The sequence below is a fragment of the Lagenorhynchus albirostris genome, chromosome 18 (genome assembly GCF_949774975.1).
Source record: "Lagenorhynchus albirostris chromosome 18, mLagAlb1.1, whole genome shotgun sequence".
Lineage (NCBI taxonomy): Eukaryota > Metazoa > Chordata > Mammalia > Artiodactyla > Delphinidae > Lagenorhynchus > Lagenorhynchus albirostris.
The window spans coordinates 33121107-33140506 of record NC_083112.1 but is presented as its reverse complement, the minus strand read 5'-3'; the positions used below and the strand labels follow the sequence as shown (position 1 = coordinate 33140506).

The window sequence follows — 19400 nt, the reverse complement described above, 5'->3', positions numbered from 1 at the left end:
TAGCTGGCTAAAGATTAATTTTAAATAAGTAGATGGCTTCTGCCCTGAGGCTAGTATAAACATTTAATGGTCAGCATCTTTGTTGAAATGCCATAGTGAAGTCCAAAGAATGAATATATGATTTGTAAAAATGTGTACCTCTCTCCAACTCATTTCCTCTTTTAAAGCTAAAGGTTAAATAGATTCCAAAGCTTGTCCAGAAGTCAGGGTAGGAAGCATATTTCTGCTCCAAAAGATGCCAATCTACTCAGATTCCCTTGAGAGATACCTTATCATGGCATTGGTATTTAAGACCTCAGTCTGTTAGATCAGATCTGAGTCTGAGTTTAGACTCCGCCACTTCCTAGATGTGTTACTCAACTTCTCTACATCTCAGTTTTCTCACATAGACAGCAGTAATCAACTCATAGGTTTACAAGGAGCATTACATGAGATAATACCCAAAAAGAGTTTAGCAAATAAGCCATATACGTTGTCTATTATTCCGAATTAAGTAATTCTTTGACAGTAATATATACATGCTCACTTCAATTGAACTATCAAGACTCACAGATTTTGCTAAAAATCAGGTTTGCTGTTAAGAATATTCCTCAAATTGCTTTTGTCAGATAAGGAAAGTGGAAAAGCCACTGAAGAAAATGAAAGAGCCAATGCAAGGAGAAAGACTCTTGTCACCTGCTTGCCTTTTATTTCTTCAGAAATTTGAAAAACATCTATACACAAAAACTAATAATTTCACATTATAAATCATTCCATTGTTACCACTGTTTTTGTTTCTTTTAGGAAGAGGTCTTCTTTTTTAATTATAGAGAAAAAGGGGAAATAAAACAAAAGGAGAAAATTAGCAAAGACACATTACTGAAAATGATTAATCAAAAGTTAAAGATATTATTTGCCTAAAATATGAATATTTTAAGAAAAAGCTAAAAATAAACGTGATTAACCTCTTTGAACATCTTGCCTTAATACCAAGACCATACCCTTAAAATTTTATCAAATGCCATAAAAAACAGAAACACTATTTAAACAGCAGAGGTATAGCAATGATGATTAATAATGAAAAATGCTGACCTATGCCTATTGATATGTTTTCAGGTGATTGCCTATAAATTACCCTTGCAAAAGCAACTGCTTTCCCAAATATGCTAATTGAGCAAATATGTTTTAGAATATTTTACGGTTAAAACTTATGAGCACTAATCACAAGTGGTTAATCATTTCACTCCCTCATAAGTTATACCATTTTTACATCTTAAATTTGTAACTAATACAATATACTTTAAGAATGAATTAACTTTCTCTGAAAGTAATAATTATCACATCATAATGCCAGACTGCTTTTTATTCTAAAACAGTCAGCCCAGTACATTTTATGTAACTGACCACTTGAGACAAGTACTTATGGTGTGCTTCAGTGACCTGTAATACAGACTAAAGAAACAGAATTAGAAAAAACTCCACGTCAAATTGATAAAATACAGGCCAGATCTTTGCCATTAAAAAGTACTGAGTGTTGGAGTAGGGAAAGGAGATGACTTGACATGCTTTATATAACTTTAAGAAAAGGTTTGCAATATCTAACAGTACAGAAAATAAAATCATTTGCTAATGTTTTCACCCCTAAGGAACATAAGATTGACAGGAAAAGAATTAAAATTTTGAATCTTATAGCAGCTATCTATAAGATTATTTATAGTTATTTATAAATTATTTATAGTTATCTATAAGATTACAATGTAATAATCATTTTCACATTTAAATCCCATACATACCCAGCAACCCACATTAACAATGTCTGCATAATGAAGTAAAATGATTTCGCTTTAGTGAAACATAAAGAAAATATCTTTAAAAGTCCTTATCAATTATCAGGCTAGTTAATAAAAGCTGTAGTTTAAGAATTGTGAGGTGCCCCAGGAGTCAATGATCTGATCTACAAGGTACAAAATTCATTCCCACACATCACACACAGGTGGTGTGATGGTTCTGTCTCCTTCAAATAAGTGGTGAAGGATGCTAAGGCTTTCTCAGGCAGCCAACCCCACTCCTTTGTATCCTTCTCTAGAAAGTGCAAACTACCCGGGCTTTCTAGTTAAGCCTATGTCCTTTGCCATATGGAAGATTTTAAATTATTTTAAAACAAGTATTATGCCTTTCTCTTAGTCTTCTATTTTCTAAAATCAAAAGACTCAGTTCCTGGAATCATTTGTCAAATACCATTATTTCCACTATCTCCCATCATCTTGATCATATTTTCCTTTATACATTTTAATATTTACTATTCTATGTAACCTAGTATTCAGAATAATGCATGTATGGTCTGCTTGCAACATAATACTACTATTTCCCATGATGAACAAACTCTATATAATCATTAGTGCAATCTGACCTTGCTTTAATATTTTTAGCAGCTGCTTGATCATTCCTTGCTCATACTGTACTTGTCAACAAACAAAATGTCTATAACCTACTCCCAGGTCTATTTCATTGTATATTTGAAGAGAATTATTTTCCCAACCTAAAGTTTTAAATTTAACTGTAATTGAATATATGCACTATTGAAAGATACTAACTACTTTGGCATAGTGTTATCATTGGTGTGTTCTGAATAACTATATAATATTAAGTCAGTTTTTCTAAAATAAAATTATCTTGGTAATTTGTTAGTTTTTTTTTTTGCCTAGTGGAAATTGGAGGATTACCACCTAAAACATACATGGGTGGCTAAAATGTAGTTTAACCCTGAAACTAGATTCCAGTGAAATTTAGAAGATAAAAGGAGATTCACAGTATAAGATTAAGCTCTTAGGAATAGAACTGTAGGTTAAAGGAATAGGTTGATTCTTTTTCTACTCTTTGTAAAATATTTTCTAGCCCCTTGAGAAATACCTCTTGCATATACATCTTTGCTTCTCAATTTAAAATTCTCTAAATTTTAAAGAGAGAATTAAGACTGAATGAACTAAATAGTTGATAGTTACTTTACCAAAACTGTGTATCACATATTGAGTACAAACTTACTGCTATGATGAAATTTTTATATACATTATACAAAAAGTAGGTTGGTATCATTTATCTCCATTTACAGGTAAAGTGTAAAATCCTGTGCTATGATGTCAGCAAGTCTGCAAACTGAACATCAGCTCTACAACTTATTAGCTCTATGATTTTAGGCAAGTTTCTTAATGGCTCTGAACTTGGATTTGTACTTTTTCATGTATATTAAGTGGGAATACTAATAATTATTTCATAGGGCTCCTGTAGTTATTAAATCAGCTAACACAGACATATATGGTGCCTGGCGTATACATTCCAGTTATAAGCAGGCATTGTATAGCAGGAACTCCAATCTTCACATTCTCAATCATTTATTCTAATTATTTCAATATGTTGGTAAAGATATAACATATCGTCTTGCTGTTAACTAAGTATAAATTACTCTTAGTATGCTTAAATTTATGAGGTTTTTTCCCTCATGTTGAGATTTCAAAATGTTCGGTATATGAAGAGTTAGCTTTTTTTAAAAGAAATCATTTTCTTTCCAAGCTTAGCTTCTCTTCTCAATCATTTTTGATGGTTAGACTGTTGAAGAAAGAAAAGGTATCACAAAGCTTTTCTCCAAGAATAATAAGGGAGATAAACTCATTTCCATCAACTTAGGTAAAGAAAAATTAGTACATATCACCTGATTTAATTAAGGCTACTAAACATATTATATTTTGCTGTAATAATACTATTTCTAGGTTTATTGAAATTCAGGAACCATGTTTTTAGTCACATGTAATTCCACACCTGAAACATCTGAGATGTTCAATAGAGCCTGGGGGAACTGATAATATACTATTGAGAATAATTTGCTCATCATCATACCCAAAGGAAAAGCAAATAAATGTTTGTTTCTACTGAATATGTAAATATTCTTGTAGTTCAAGAATGAAGCTATTGTTCCTTCTCCATTCAGCCATGGCTGGAACAATGATGGTAAGAAAAAATCAGGAAGGTACAAAGTCTCTGCATTAGAGTCAAAAGATTTTCTTGGGTGCTTCAAATACCCAAGAAATAGATCAAAATCAAGTGCTATACAAATAGATCAAAATTTACATTTTAAATACATAATAAAATTAATAAAACAAAATGGATGTGATATCATTTAGGTGCTACAGTTCTTACTGTAAAACACAAATTATCCACAATGCTTAATATGTACCTTCTGGAAAGTATTAAGGTAAAACAATTAACTTTTTAAAACTTCTAAATTCATCCATAAGATTATTTAAAGTGTACTCCTTTATGCAACTCGAAACTCCTTCCCCTTCCTCTCACTTTCTCCCCCACATACAATGTAAGCTGCTTATTAAAATAAAAAGTAAGGCAAATAGGTCCTCTGGACAAGAAGGGGCAGTAGGCTATCAGTGATGGTGTCTATATTGTACAAGAATTGGTAACACTGAGAATTACTAGTTAGGGCTTAATGAGAAATCAGTAAGAGGACTTCCCTGGTGGCGCAGTGGTTAAGAATCCGCCTGCCAATGCAGGGGACATGGGTACGAGCCCTGGTCCTGGAAGATGCTACATGCTGCAGAGCAACTAAGTCCATATGCCACAACTACTGAGCCTGCGCTCTGGAGCCCATGAGCCACAACTACTCAGCCCGTGTGCCTAGTGCCCATGCTCTGCAACAAGAAAAGCCACGGCAATGAGAAACCCATGAACCACAACGAAGAGTAGCCCCCTCCTGCGGCAACTAGAGAAAGCCCGCACACAGCAACAAAGACCCAATGCAGCCAAAAATAAATAAATAACTACATTTTTCAAAAAAAAAGAAAAATAAATAAGACTAGTAAAGTTTATGGTACTCCTTCAGAGTGTAAAATGCATGATAAAATAGTCAAATTTCACTTTCATTATCTATGGATAAGAGCAGCACAGTCTCTTAAAAGCTGTATTGAAATGAGGAGGAAAAGCCTGTCCAGGGTTAAACACTAATTTATGCAAAAGCCACATTTTGACAAGAATCCTGTCAATGTCAAGCAGCACGTACACAGACAGCAGGACAGGCTGAAAAGCTCTGTGTCAGAGCTGGGATGGAAGTCGCCAATTTATGAAGGCTGTTATAAACCACAGGATTTCAAAAGTGTGAAAGAAAATGATGGAAATTTTTATAACTTTGCAGGCAATACTATTAGCTTAAAGGGAATGCAGTTCTTTCACTTTATGAGAAAAACTAGTTTACTTTAAAAGACTTGTGAATTTTTCTATTAGGGCTATATTGTAAGACTCTTAATACAAAAGTCTGTTATCCTAGTAACATTCAAACAGAAAAGAAAACTTTAACAGGAAATATAAAAGAAAAAAAATTAATTCAAAGAAAAAGATGGTACAAGGAAGCAGTTTCAGTTTCCTTCCCAACTCCTGATCTGGAAGTTCCAATCAGTAATTGCTGCGGCAGTCAAGGGTCAACAAATATTACTCCGAGGAAGTGAACAATAAGGGAGGCTGCTATTTCTAAATCCTTGAAGGAAAACTAAAGAAATGGAAACAAAAGTAATTAAGAACCTATGTGCCAGGCATTTCAATCATTTGATGACTGAACAAAATATTTATTGAGGAGCTACTATGTGCTTTAAGACAACCAAAAGATTATGTATCTTGCCCAGGTTATGCTGGACTCTAAAATCCATGCTCTTTCCACACATCCCAGTAGATACAGAGGCTGAAGGAGAGAATTGCCTATCATGTTAAACTTTTACAAGGCTTATATAAATAGATCAAAATCAAGTGCTTTCCATCTCATTTACATTTTAAATACATCATGAAATTATAAAACAAAATGTATGTGATATCATTTAGGTGCTATAGTTCTTACTATAAAACACAAATTATCCACAATGCTATCTACTCTGAGCTCCGCCTACTATGAATCACTCAATGAGAGAATGAACTACCCTGAAATGGCTACACTATCAATAAGCAGCTACTATACTTTAAATAAATTAGTGTTAAGTAAAGAGCTTAGAATAATGTTGGGTACAACATTAAGTGTTCAATAAAGTTAGCTATCATTACTCCTTCACAAGTGTAAAGTTCCATTCTTTATAATGTCACATACAACACAGTTTCTCTTTTATTGGCTTGAGTCAAGCAATTTGCATTATTCTAGTGAGTTACAGAGGTTGAGAACACATAAGGCTAAACGAGCCTTGATGTGGCACTCTACATTTACAAAGTGATTTTACAATTATTGGTGTCAATAACCAATGTAATACAAAAGTGAGGCTGAGAATCTGGTCAATTAGCAGAATGTTCATTTTTCTTCCAGTGAAGAAAGGAACCCAGAGGCAATCTTCTTTACTGAGACAAATCCTACTAGCTTACCAAATACAGTACATTTGTCCTTCAATACCCATGAGTGACTGGCTCCAGGACTACCCCATCATATCAAAATCTGTGCGTGCTTATATAAAACGGTACTATAGTATTTGCATATAACTGACACACACCCTCCTGTAGACTTTAAATGATCTCTAGATAACGTATAATATCTATTACAATGTAAATGCTATGTAAATTGTTGCCTGCATGCAGCGAAGTTAAGTTTTGCATTTTGGAACTTCCTATAATTTTTTTTTTTTAATATTTTTGATACACGGTCGGTGGAACCTGTGGATACAGAGGGCTCACTGTAATTGTCTTTATGAAATTCATCCAACTTAGTGTCCCCCACCCTTGGTATCCACAGACATGGAGATTCTTCTGAAAAATATTACTAATGAGAAGGAAAAGTATAATAAAGCAGTAAAATTCACCAATACAAATATTTTCATACCAGATTTTTCCCATTAACTATTACATGTTCCAAGACATTTACCCTCAGAGGCTTAGATGAATACAAACAATTCCGCTTTGTATATGTAATTGGCAAGTTCCTAAATTTACCTAAGAACTTATAATACATTTTAAATAAAGGATGTTCATCAATTTCATAATTTGATAAACCTCATAGTATTGTTTCTGTTTAATGAGTGTTATCACATTCTGTGGCATAAACTTTGAGACAGATAACTTTCCTAAGCTCTCTTAGGAAAGTTGAAAGTAAGTTGTTGAGGCTCTTTTTTTTCAGAAATCTTTATCAATATTTTGGTATGGTAGCAATGAGAAAGGGCTGTCCACTTCAATAGCAGAATAAGAATATTCCATGGTAGCTTATAAATTAACTCTATGATTGTGAACAGCATGTGTTCTTAACTGGTTTCATATTTGGATTTTGTTTTATAATTCCATAGCTAGACAACTCTTTATAACTGTCATGCAAATATTATGATGAGCATTTAAAAAATTTTTTCCTTATTTAAAACTGTGTCCATGTTAGGAAAATCTCCTTCTGTAAATAGGTCAGTTAATAGAAAAGTCAATAGGTTAGGTTTTAAGAGATTAAACAGGAGTTTAAAAATTTTCTACCTTATTTTCTTCTTTTCTCCTTACTGAGATAAGCCACTCTAAATGAACATTTTAATAACTATCACAATTTTTTAAACAATGATATCTCTCACATGCTTGCACACTTGCACACCCAAACATACACAGGGTCACTGCATCTTCGAAGGTTCAAATACCTAATTAACATTTTTATCTATTTAATGTATCACTACCTGGCATGAAGATTAGCTCAAGAAGGCCTGAAACTTTTGTTAACATTCCTAGGATTATACTAATGTTACTAGCAAGAGCTTAAAGCCATTTTCACAGGGCATTTTCCAATACTGAATTCTGCTGAGGTCCTAGGGCAATAACATAGTCATTATGACTGTGTAGACTTTCAAATATCAGGTCCTTAATGAGAACCTCTACTGAAAATGGGCTGAGTAGTTAACTTGTTAGTTTCTACTTAATAAACTTGTAAAGTTCTTCTCATTTTTATATCCACTTAAACTTTTCCTGCAGCTACTAAAAGACCAGAAACTGAGAATGAACTCTCACAGAATGCTTTGCGCGTAAGTTTTACTAAGGGTTGAAAACTTCTGCTGTGAAAATACATTCTTGGTCAGCTTCTTCTCCCATTTTCCTGCGTGGTTTCTAAATCTCTTTACATCTCTCTTCAAAATTCCTCTCCTATTCTTGACCTCATTACTTTGAACAGATGACCTGCTTTTACTTGACAGAAAAGAGTTCATTAGTGAAGGATTATTCACCTTCCTTCCCTGAAACCCAGCTTACTCTCATCCACACCTATATTTACTTCCTTCCTCTCTTCTCTTTAGTACTCCTCAACATACCCAAAGTCACCCAAAGTGATCGTACCCCACTTTCTCACCACAGCCTGGATTTTTTTTAATCCTTACACCTATTTTTACAACCTCTCTTTCTCTCTTTTCTTCACTCTGCCTTTGATGTAAACATGCTTGGATTTTCACCCTGAGCTCCTTTACTCCTTATTCTCTTCTTCTATCCTCTTTATCTTCACAACCAAGATCCTATAAGTAGCCTAACCCTCATTTTCTTATGTCCCACTTACTGTCAAGAAACCACAAATTGTCATGCACATCCACCATTCCACTGAAAGTGCATTCTACAGTTATAAGAACCTGTCAATTGCCAAATCCAACAGCCACTTTTCAATTCTCATCTTCCTTGACCTTTCCAGCATTTTATACTGTGGATTAAGCATCCCTCCCCATCTGCCCAACCCCTTGTCCTCCTAAACTACAGCTACTTCTCAATGTCCCTTCCCACCCCTCAGCTGTGAAATTCCCTGGAATTTGACCCTTGTCTTCGTCTTTTCTCTTTCTACACACTTTCTTTTTTCTTTTTACACACAATCTCACCCATACTCTTTACTTTTGCCTAGACTCTGATGACTCCAAAGTCCCCACCTCTTGCCTTAACTATTGCAATAACTGGTCTCCTTGCTCTCTGCTTTCACTGAAACCCATTTTCTATACCACAGGAAATAATCTCTTAAAGCAAAATCACATCATGACACTCCCCTACCCCAAATCCTTCATTGGTCCCTATTCTCAGATATAAATATTCCAACTCCTTACTGTAACCCACCTGACTCCCCATCCTTCAAGCCACCTGCCTTTGCAGCCAGCCTCATCTGCTGACACTTGTTACCCCCAACCTATACTGCTACCAAAATACCTCACCCTACCATGCCCTCCTACACTCTTTGCTATTCTCTCACACGTTTTTTTCCCAAGCTAAGTCTTTCAAAACTTTCGAGACTCACATTAAACTTCATTCATTCAGATTTAACAAGTACTTATTGAAAGCCCTATGTTTCAGGGACTGTTCTGAATGCTGAAGTATTAGCTGAGACAAAGACCCTGTTCTCACATTGCTTTCACTTAGGGGTTGGAAGGAGGGGCAGGATATGCAGAAAATAAAGCAGGCAAAGGGGACAGAGAGTTTGTGTGATGGCGCACTGCTGTTTTACAACACGATAGTTAGGGAAGGCCTCGCCTCTTCTATGAGTCAGTTCCTGACTGAGTTAAACACGCTCCATCTATGGTGCTTTACTTGCTGGGCTCCTCTGCTAGTCTAACTCTTTTAGTGTAGAGACTGCTCATCTATGCATTGCCATTGTCCAGCATGCAATCATTCTAAGGAAATGTGTTGTGCTGTGCACTGTTCTGGGTGGAGAGATAAAGTCACATAGTAAGTGCTCAAAAAGTTTTTTGAAACAGATTAAAATATATTTGAAATTATAAGTTAATAAGAAAACCTCAAATATAAAAATATCACTTTACAGTTAATATTTTAATAATGTATCAAACAAAACAGGGACAAAGTGTCAAAGTATCATAATTATATACTAACATATTCCCAAAATTATGAATGTTAAGTAAGTACAGGCATACCTCTGAGATATTGCAGGTTTGGTTCCAGACCACTGCAATAAAGCAAATATCACAATAAAGGGAGTGACACTAATTTTTGGTTTCCCAGTGCATATCAAAATTTATATTTACACTACACTGTAGTCTTTAAATGTGCAACAGCATTATGTCTAAAAAAAACAAAGCACATACCTTAATTAAAATTTACTTTATTGCTAAAAAATGCTAACCATCATCTGAGCCTTCAATGGGTTGAAATCTTTTTGCAGTAGTAACATTAATGATAACTGATCACAGATCACCACAACAAATATAATAGTAAAGTTTGAAATATTGTGAGAATTACCAAAATGTGACACAGGGACACAAAGTGAGCAAATGCTGTTGGGAAAATGGTGCCAGTAGACTGGCTCGACACAGGGTTGTCACAAACCTTCAACCTGTAAAAAAATGCAGTATCTGCAAAGCGTAATAAAGTGAAGTGCAATAAAACAAGGTATGCCTGTATGGATTAAATAAACATTTCATAGGAGAAATGTATTTTGCTGTGCATTTGAAAGCACTTGGGAGAGACTGAATTCTGATGGGTTCTGTGGACAGTGATTAAGAGAGAATTTTGCAAGGAATTGGAAAGTAGGTTGTATGGATAGACTGAATGAAGGTGGTAATTTGTATAGGTAAGTCTACTGGTTTAATTGTAGGAGTATTTCATTTACTAATTATAGACAGGAACAAGTTCAAAGATCATGGTATTTTATCATGGAAAACCATAATCATGTTGTTGTTAACTTCACTGAAGGCAAAGGGCAAAATTAGAAAGAAGTTATGTTTTTATTCAAATTTCTTTTTGTAAACTCCCATATTTTCAGATCCTTTTTGCAAATTTTAGGGATTTCTTTTTAAGACTAAAATTCCCTAATCATGATCAACTTTCTTCTTGCTAATTTTATTTTGCTTGCTGTTACTTTTTCAAATAAAAAATGTAATACAAAATTATAGAAAGTTTATAAAATTGAAAAATAAGTATATACACATATACAGAGTCTGTACATAATTCTACTACACTAAAACAACCACTACTTTGAGGGCATTCTCAACTCTATAAATTGCTTTCATTCAGTCATCATAAATATTTCCCATGATATTACAGCCTTCATAATGATCTTTTATCACAATTGTAAAATATTTCACCCAGCTGATGAATGATGCTTTATTTTACCATTCTTATTGTTAGGCATTTAAGTAGTTTCTAGTTTTTCCTGTTATTGCTGCAATGATCATCTCTCAGAAATTCACTTATTCCTTTGATCTTCCACTAGCAGAGATTAACAACTGTGGGATTGTTAGTTTAAAGGGAATGAACACTTTTAAGGCTTGGAAAAAAATCAGAAAGATCACACCAATTTACACTGCCATCAGCAATATATAAAAGTACTTGTGTCACTGCATCTTTGCCAGCATGAACATTATCATTTAATTTTTTCCCATTAATTCACACATTTAACACTGTTACCGTTTCAATTTGCATTTGATTGCCACTAGAGTTCAATATTTCTAATTTTTAGTTAAGAAAGATGACACTGCTACTTCAGCAAGAAACCATATTGAGCATAAGTCAATGGTTCAAGGCTGTAAAAATAAAATAAAATAAAAATTTTAAGAAAGTTAATCTAATCATGACATGAGTAACTGTTATTGTGCTCCATGGTAATAAGGCATTAATGGCAAGCAGTTAACATCAGGGGCTATTATTACTATTATTGACACATAGCCGAATCAAGCATTCTCAGATTATGTGGGAAGGCTGGATCAAGTAGAGCTACAAGCTCTCATTATGGCCTCTTAAAGATCCCTTGATCTGAAACCAGACGTGATGCAGAAGGCAAATTCTCTTTCCTCCTTAGCTCCATGCAGGCTCTATCAACTGAGCACCCAGTAAGGACAACAGGTGTTATAAATTTAGTTTGACTGAGGGTAGGCTGGAGTTTACTAAGAGTCAAAGATGAGGCCAAGTCAGATATAACTCAAAGAGCTGACCAAAGAAATGGCCACTAAATCCTTTGTCTCCTCTCTATGATTATTCCTCAACTTAGGATCTAGCTTATCAGTGAGATTTCAGAAGAAGTTTTAACTCTGAACTATTTCCATCTCCTTTCACACAGAGAAAAAGAAAGGACAAGAGACATAATCATATTCCCATTTACCCAATCAACCTTACTAACTAATGGAGAAGTGATCTGGGTAACACAATTTAAGGGACTTCTGCCAACACTGTGCGAACTTCCATGCACTGGAGATTTTTCGACGTTTCTAAGTGCACAATTCTGAGAAGATTAAAGAAGAAAGGTGAGAGTGGGAAGGGTAAAAGGGGGCAACACAATCCACACTCTACAATGAAGATTAATTTAACCAGTCTGGTTTAATATTCTTAGAATACTGAAGTCTGAAGCATGCAGAGGACAGGAATAAGAGTTCCCATATGGAGAGGATACAGGGAAAAGCAAAAGGAGTTGTCATTTTGGGCTGCTTTAAAAATGCATAGCCAAGGATACCAGACTATGGAAGAACTGGGAAGAAGAAGGCCAGGTTATGATAATAAAATTTTAAATTTCTATAGACCTTGGGAGTTTACAAAGCACATTTCCTTTGATCATATTACTTAATCCTCACAACAACCCTGTACTGAAGCTGAGACCCAGAGACATTAAATAACTTACCCAAAGTCACATAGGTAGTAAGTGGCAGAGCCAGGACTCGACCCAGGTCTTCTGACTCCTTCTGTGCATTTCCAGCTCCCCTGGAGCTGAAGCAGGGGCAAAAAGGGAGGTGGAAGTAATTTGCCCAAAACTAGCCCTGCCCTCTCCCCTTCTTTCAAAGGCCAAGCAGAGCAGATATTTCACTCTCTCAGTGACCCTTTTTCATCGAATTCTTTCAGGATAAAGCACACAGAATCTGGAAATGTTCCTCAGCCTCGGGTCCAAGAATGGCAACTGGCAGTAGACAATGTCAGAAGTATTTTTGCCATTTATGTGAAATTTATTGGAACTTCAAAGAATAGCAATTATCATTTCAGAAAGCAAAACTTGTTCTTATAATTGAAATTATTTAAAGCAGTTTGTTTAAAAAATTTTTGTTTAGTAGTTTAAGTCAAACCTTTTAAATTATACCATTATGAAAATTATTTTGAAAAATGCTTAAGAATCAAGATACCAAATCTACATTTAACCTACTCTGTGGTCATTTTTTTTCCTATCTTAAATACCTTCCCTCAGTCATTAATTTCATTAAAGCAATTATAATCATTAGAATGAACGGAATATTCAGTCTTTTCGTAGCCAATTTTAAGTATTTTTAATAAATCAGTAGGAAAATGTACATATCATTTTCCTGAAATTTAAATCTTATATTCATTTCTAAATTATATCTAAAATGCTTTTATTGTAGCCTTTTATAAGTAATTTTCTACAAAAAAAATTTAGAGTTCTCAGTCTCAAGTTTCTTGTATCATTCCTTAATTTTTCTTAGGGAATTATATATTTTAATTTTAAACACATTCAATGAGAATTTTTCTTTGCTTTGCTTATTTCCTAAGAATACAAGGATACAATTTAAATGGACTGGGCAAGTGACCAACGTTTTAGCATTTCTAGATCATTTTGTAATCAGCTCCACTACATCTCAGTCTCAAACAGTCTTTCTATTTATGAGAACTACTATCAGTAAGGCCAAGTGCTTAGTATGCATTAACACTAATCAGGGCACATAAAAGATCAACCAGGGATATCTTTATTTGTGCCCAAAGCTTTTAGAGGCTTTCTGAACTACTACTCTCAAGTTCTTGATCTATCTCCCTTTTCTATTTGCTTTAAGACTTCAATTCCATATTTTAAAAATCTAATTATGTCTAACATTCGTTTGAGTACTGATGGTCAAATTCAGGAATTCTTAATAAGATTCATATTAACTGATCACTTTATAAGGAAAAAAATACACTAGAATACTTTTCTCCACATTATTTTAAGCCTTATTTACTTAAAACTTTTCAAGATAAAATGCTCATTATATTCTCCTTAATCATTCATTAAATAGTATCAAAAATGGCTACCAACATTAAAAAAGATAACAAGTCCAAAAATTTTAGAATTTGAACCATATAGAAACAGAATGAAACTGACTTCTAGTATCTTACTTTGAATAATAAGCTCTTGGGTAAGCATGACCAGGAGGGTTGAGCCTAATTTCCCAATCACATGATCTGGGGGAAAAAATGAGCACACTTCAGGCAAAATAAAAATTCCAATAAAAAGTTGTTAAAGTTAACACTAGTTTTAAAAAGTCAACTTTGGCCTTCCCCACTTACTTCCTTCACACCATACCATTCATTTAACAGGCATAACAAAATTATAATCAAGAACCATGCCAACAATGGTTCCCAGACTGGAACCATGCCAGCCAGATAGAGGCCTTATTAATATTTATTATGTGGCTTCTGGAAGGAAGGAAATTTATCTTCTACTTGTCTTATATCCTTTTAATCCCTTGCATATATAGGCCAATCTATTTTCTAAAGTAGCTTTGTTACAAAAAGCACTCAGAATACTTGTGGAAAAACTATCATATTAAACTGTTACACTCAGGCTTCATGTCTGAAGTAATAAGGGTGACCACTAGGACTACACTAATCATTCAACAAATAATTACTGACCTCTTTCCACTGTTTCAGCCACCAAGTCAGTTCATATGCTCACTTAAAATCAAATCCCCTTAAGCTCTAAAACAAATGGTACTTATAGTATATACCTACTGCTTATTAACAGAGTTCCTTTGCACTTTCACTAGCTATTATCCAACCATACATTCTGCCCTTGTTTATAATTATAAGTGCCTGGAAAGGATATGTTTCTTAAAATAATAATTTTTTCCCCTCTAGATCTGTCAAGTGAGCTCTGGAGTTAGATCCAAGATTATCAATTCATCTTAATAACTGTTACAAGGAAAATGAGAGATCTTCTGATCTCTTGAACAGAAGACCAAGAGCAGTTAAGTTTAATAGTTTGTTTTCTCTGAGGCTTTTAACAAGCTTTTAATTAACTGAAATAATACTAGTCAAAGGCTTGAGAACACACTAGCCTATTAGTAAAGGAGCAATACAAACGTTGAAACAAAACAGAATTTTTGGTATTTTAGGAGTCCTCTTCTTCATTTAAGAATGCCCACACACTCAGTGGAATTAACTTGCTTTGATACTTTCCTTTAATTCAGTAGCCAATGCCAGTTTAACAAAAAAAAAAGGATTTCAGATTTTGCTTTAGGCTAGATTATTGGAGAATAACAAATACAATACCCAAACAAATCATGGCAATGCCTTACTGCTGAAACATATAAAGATCATGTGGGTTATTAGGCAAGAATTACAGAAAAGAAACAGCAATATTATAAAAGCTACAATGGGAGTTTTCATGAATGAAAATTTAAAAAAGTTAATATATAAATGTTTCTAGAATTAGAGTTAAGTTAAAATTAAATTAAATGACCAGTGAGTTGTGTATAATTACATGTAAAAGAAGATGTCAAATTTATTTTTATGTAATAAAACACTACTACTAATGGCATAAGTACTTAGAAGGGACATAAATTTTCAGAAGTATATTTTGTCCTCTATTCATAGAAAGGTAAAGAATCATGGAACATGTTTGAGGAAAAATTGCCTTTTATATATTTAGTCTCTATTTATAACATAAAAGTACAATATTATATTATTAAGAAGAAGTCTGGAACATCTAAAACAGTGTTTCTGAAGATAAATCTTCACCCTATTTTAAAAATGTGAAATTTGAAAACTACAAAGAAAAGAGGTATGATGTTTTTCAAAGTACTCCTGTAGACTTTCTATATCAAATTTTATACAGGAAAAAAAAAAAGGGTCCCATGAGCAAATAAGTTTGTGAAGCAATAAACACTATATATGTCTCTCTCTTGGAGATTTAAAATACATATTAATCTGTTACTGGCTCAAAGAAGTCCTGTAATCAAAAAGCATACTTAATTTTTTAACCCAGCATTTTCCAAATTTATTTAACCAGGAAACAGAACTAACCCTGAGCTAGATGGGCTAGGCATGAAGAAGTATGTACAAAAAAATAATAACTTTTAAATTCTTATGATGGCCTGAGCTACTTAACTAGAACCTCATCATTATGTTTACTCTTAACAAACTATATGGGATTTTTTTGTTTTTTTTTAAGGCAAATAAAATGTACTCACTGTTGCAGAACGTCCTGTCCCTTCTGAATGGAGCTCTCAGCCAACGACAGGCCACTACTAAGGGAGTTATTTGAAACTAAGGTGTAAAACTCTTGCCAGTATTTCCCAAGTTTAATGGAACTGAAAGCTATTAACACCAGAGTGTTTCTCACAAGGAGACAGATCAACTCCACTCTTTTTCTAGAGGTGTGATAGTGAAGCCTACTGCACATGATTCTAGAACAAACAGCATAGGTCCAGTAAAGTTCAGGAAATTAGGATCAGTAGGAAGGGGTAATAAACAAATACATCAAGAGATACCACCCACTAAATGTGAAAAGAAAATAAAGTTTAAAAAACAAAGTCAAAAGGATACAATGATGTTTAAGAAATAGAATGAAAACACAGAGAGATGACTAATAAATAAGGTGACAAAAGCAAGAGTACAGAAAAACACAAATAACCATGTAAGGTTAAAAAAGAAAATGGACAACTGACGACTCGTTATGGTACGCAATCAAATATGTATCATAAATCCTCTTTTAACCTATCACCAACAAAGTTCACAACCACTGACTTTAGAATTGGAAAGATGCATTATAGGAGCTCCATCTGAAAGGGAATAAAGTCTATGGTGCAATAAGCAACATATTTTTCTGCCTTTTTAGGTATAGATGGAAGAGGCTCAGAAATTCACTAGAAACTAAAACAGAACTGTGTGCACTGTTGGTTTTTTTTTAATTCAAGAAGGATGCCTCTTCAGATTTATAAAAGTCTTTAAAACATACTGACATGAGTGCCTAGTCAAGGCACATGCCCAATATGATACTTTAACATCTTTGGGAACAAGAAATAAAACAAAACAAAAATATTCCTCATATTCATTTATTTTACTACTTTATTTCCTGTGCAATGAGTATATTAGCAAGTCTTCTGCACACATATGTGAAGGAATGGTAAAATTCAGTGCAGTTTGAAATTACAGTTTTAAAAATCTGGGTAAGTAAAGTAAATGAAAAAATAAAATTTACACTTGAAAGAGAACAAACCTTGCATCTATTAAATCAAAAATGTCAAAAGAAAAAATAAGTTCATCTGACAATCCTAGCCCCCTTCAGCTGTAGATCATACCCAGGATGCCTCCTAAGACTACTTTGAAGAAAAAATAAAAATTATACAACATTTAGCATAAGTCTAAAGCATCTCGGAATTTACTTCTCAATTGACCAGCACCGTAATCCAGGAGTCCATCCTTTAAGTTGCTATTAATAAAGGGGAGACTTAGAAGATAAAAGATTAACATAATAGCTACTGGTATTATTCATGTACACAAAAAAGATTTTTCAAACAGTTATGCTAACTTGATTCTTAATATTTAAATAATATAAGGCTTAAATTGTTTTATGAATTGTAATTAAAGTTAGAAACAAATCAAAAAGACAGCACATCTTAGGTAATACCCTACCATGTTATTTCACTTTGGGAGTTATTTTACCTTCAATAAAAAGGAACATGAAATAACATGTTGTACTTTCATTGCTCAATAAAGGAAAACTCAGATTACCCAGAAACCTTTTAAAGATATTTTTATATACAGTTCCTTTGAATAGATTACAATACATTAAATTATCAGATAGCAAAATTCAAGCAGTACTTTTGTACAGGTTCTTAAAATAGCATACTATTTTCTTAGTATTAATTTAATGGTGAAATAAAATGTCTCTTGAATAATATAGCCCGGTCAAAACTAGATCTCGAGATTTTCATAATAATCTCTTAGGTTTCATAATAATCTCAAATTCACAAACAGAATTTGGGATTCAGGAGGTAGATGTCAACAGTATTTAAGTTGATATATCAATGTATATGGCATCATTTATGAATGAATCATCTCTCCCTCTATGTCAGAAGCTTTCATATCTCTAGTAAAGTCCTTCTGTATAATCCACAACCTCCTGTGCGAATTGTGAAAAGCTGGGTGATAGATTAAGAAATAAATAAAGCATATCAAATACAACCAAACTTTATTAAAACAGAGCTTAAAGATATTACATGGAATCCCCCAAATTCTATCACCTATAAGGTGAAAATTATGTTCTTAAATGGGGCTGAACTAGCTGTACAGTTTCCTTTTGATTTACTCTGTGTTTACACTGCAAAAGAAAATGAGCATTGCCTATAAGGCAATCTCAGAAAGGGAAGTGTCCCAAAATATGTATAGTGGAAGAAAATGTATTTCAGTATTTCACTGACCTTACTCAAATTATGCTTTTAGTGCAGAAATTTAAGTATGGTAAATTATACCCACTAAATTATTTAAGAACTTATTATCAGAAATGAAAAACCTTCTGGACTATGATCAAATAGGTGCCTGCACTTTTTACTGGATACTAATTGGCAGAACCTCACTGTTACATAATTCTAATTTCCCTTTGAAGTTAATGGTTTCTATAACAACTGTCCTCTTTTTAATATCTATTATGATCTTTGATATCAAATACAAACTAGATATAGCCTAACTTTATTACTATATCATTAAAATTACTAATACATTTACATTACTAATAAATTTACATTTTACATTACTAATAAATTTACTAATACATCTAATACATTTAGGATCCATTTTAAGTCATTAATTTACATATCAAAACTCTCAATCTCTTTCCTCATAAAACAGGTTAGGGATTTTTTTGGGGGTAATATGTTTCTCTTTAATATTTTTATTAGTGGTAGAATACTTTGTTTTTTTCTGAACATTATTTGAATTTGAAAAGGTAATTTTCAAATGTGCTTCCCAGGATGTCATTATAAAATAAATTTTGCACAAAGTTACTTCAAAAGTAAAACTTGAAACTGATAATTCTTTTTTTAAAGTATGCTAAAATTGAAAAAGATATACATTATAATTATTTTAAAAGAAACCCAAACCCATCTAAAAAGAAATTTACTTTTTAAATCAAGTAGATAAACAGATAGGAAATTTTAAATAGATAAAATTCATTAAATGACACTTTCTTCTTCTGTAATAATTTTATCTTCAAATAAGGTGAAATAAAATAAAGATCTAAACATTATTTAAATTAAAAATCAGTAAACAAAATTTTTCCCACTTATATCTTGTTTTAAAGCTTCAAGAGGTAAGAATGAACACTCCCATGAGATATTTAAGTTTGTTTCACATAATTGGAAATATAACTTTCTTCTAACTTTGTGGGCAGTACTTTTGTGTGTTTTGAGTACTAACATATATTCCTCACCCAGAACAATGCCTAGCACCTAACATACATACAATGAATATTTGTTGAATAAATAAAT

At 33.2% G+C, this 19400-nt stretch overlaps 1 protein-coding gene across 8 annotated transcripts in view; it reads right to left on the bottom strand.

Annotated features, from left to right (window-relative positions):
* The window catches only part of TDRD3 (tudor domain containing 3), a 201138-nt gene that overhangs the window by 17138 nt on the left and 164600 nt on the right, over positions 1-19400 (bottom strand). The gene's annotated exons all lie outside the window — the stretch shown is intronic.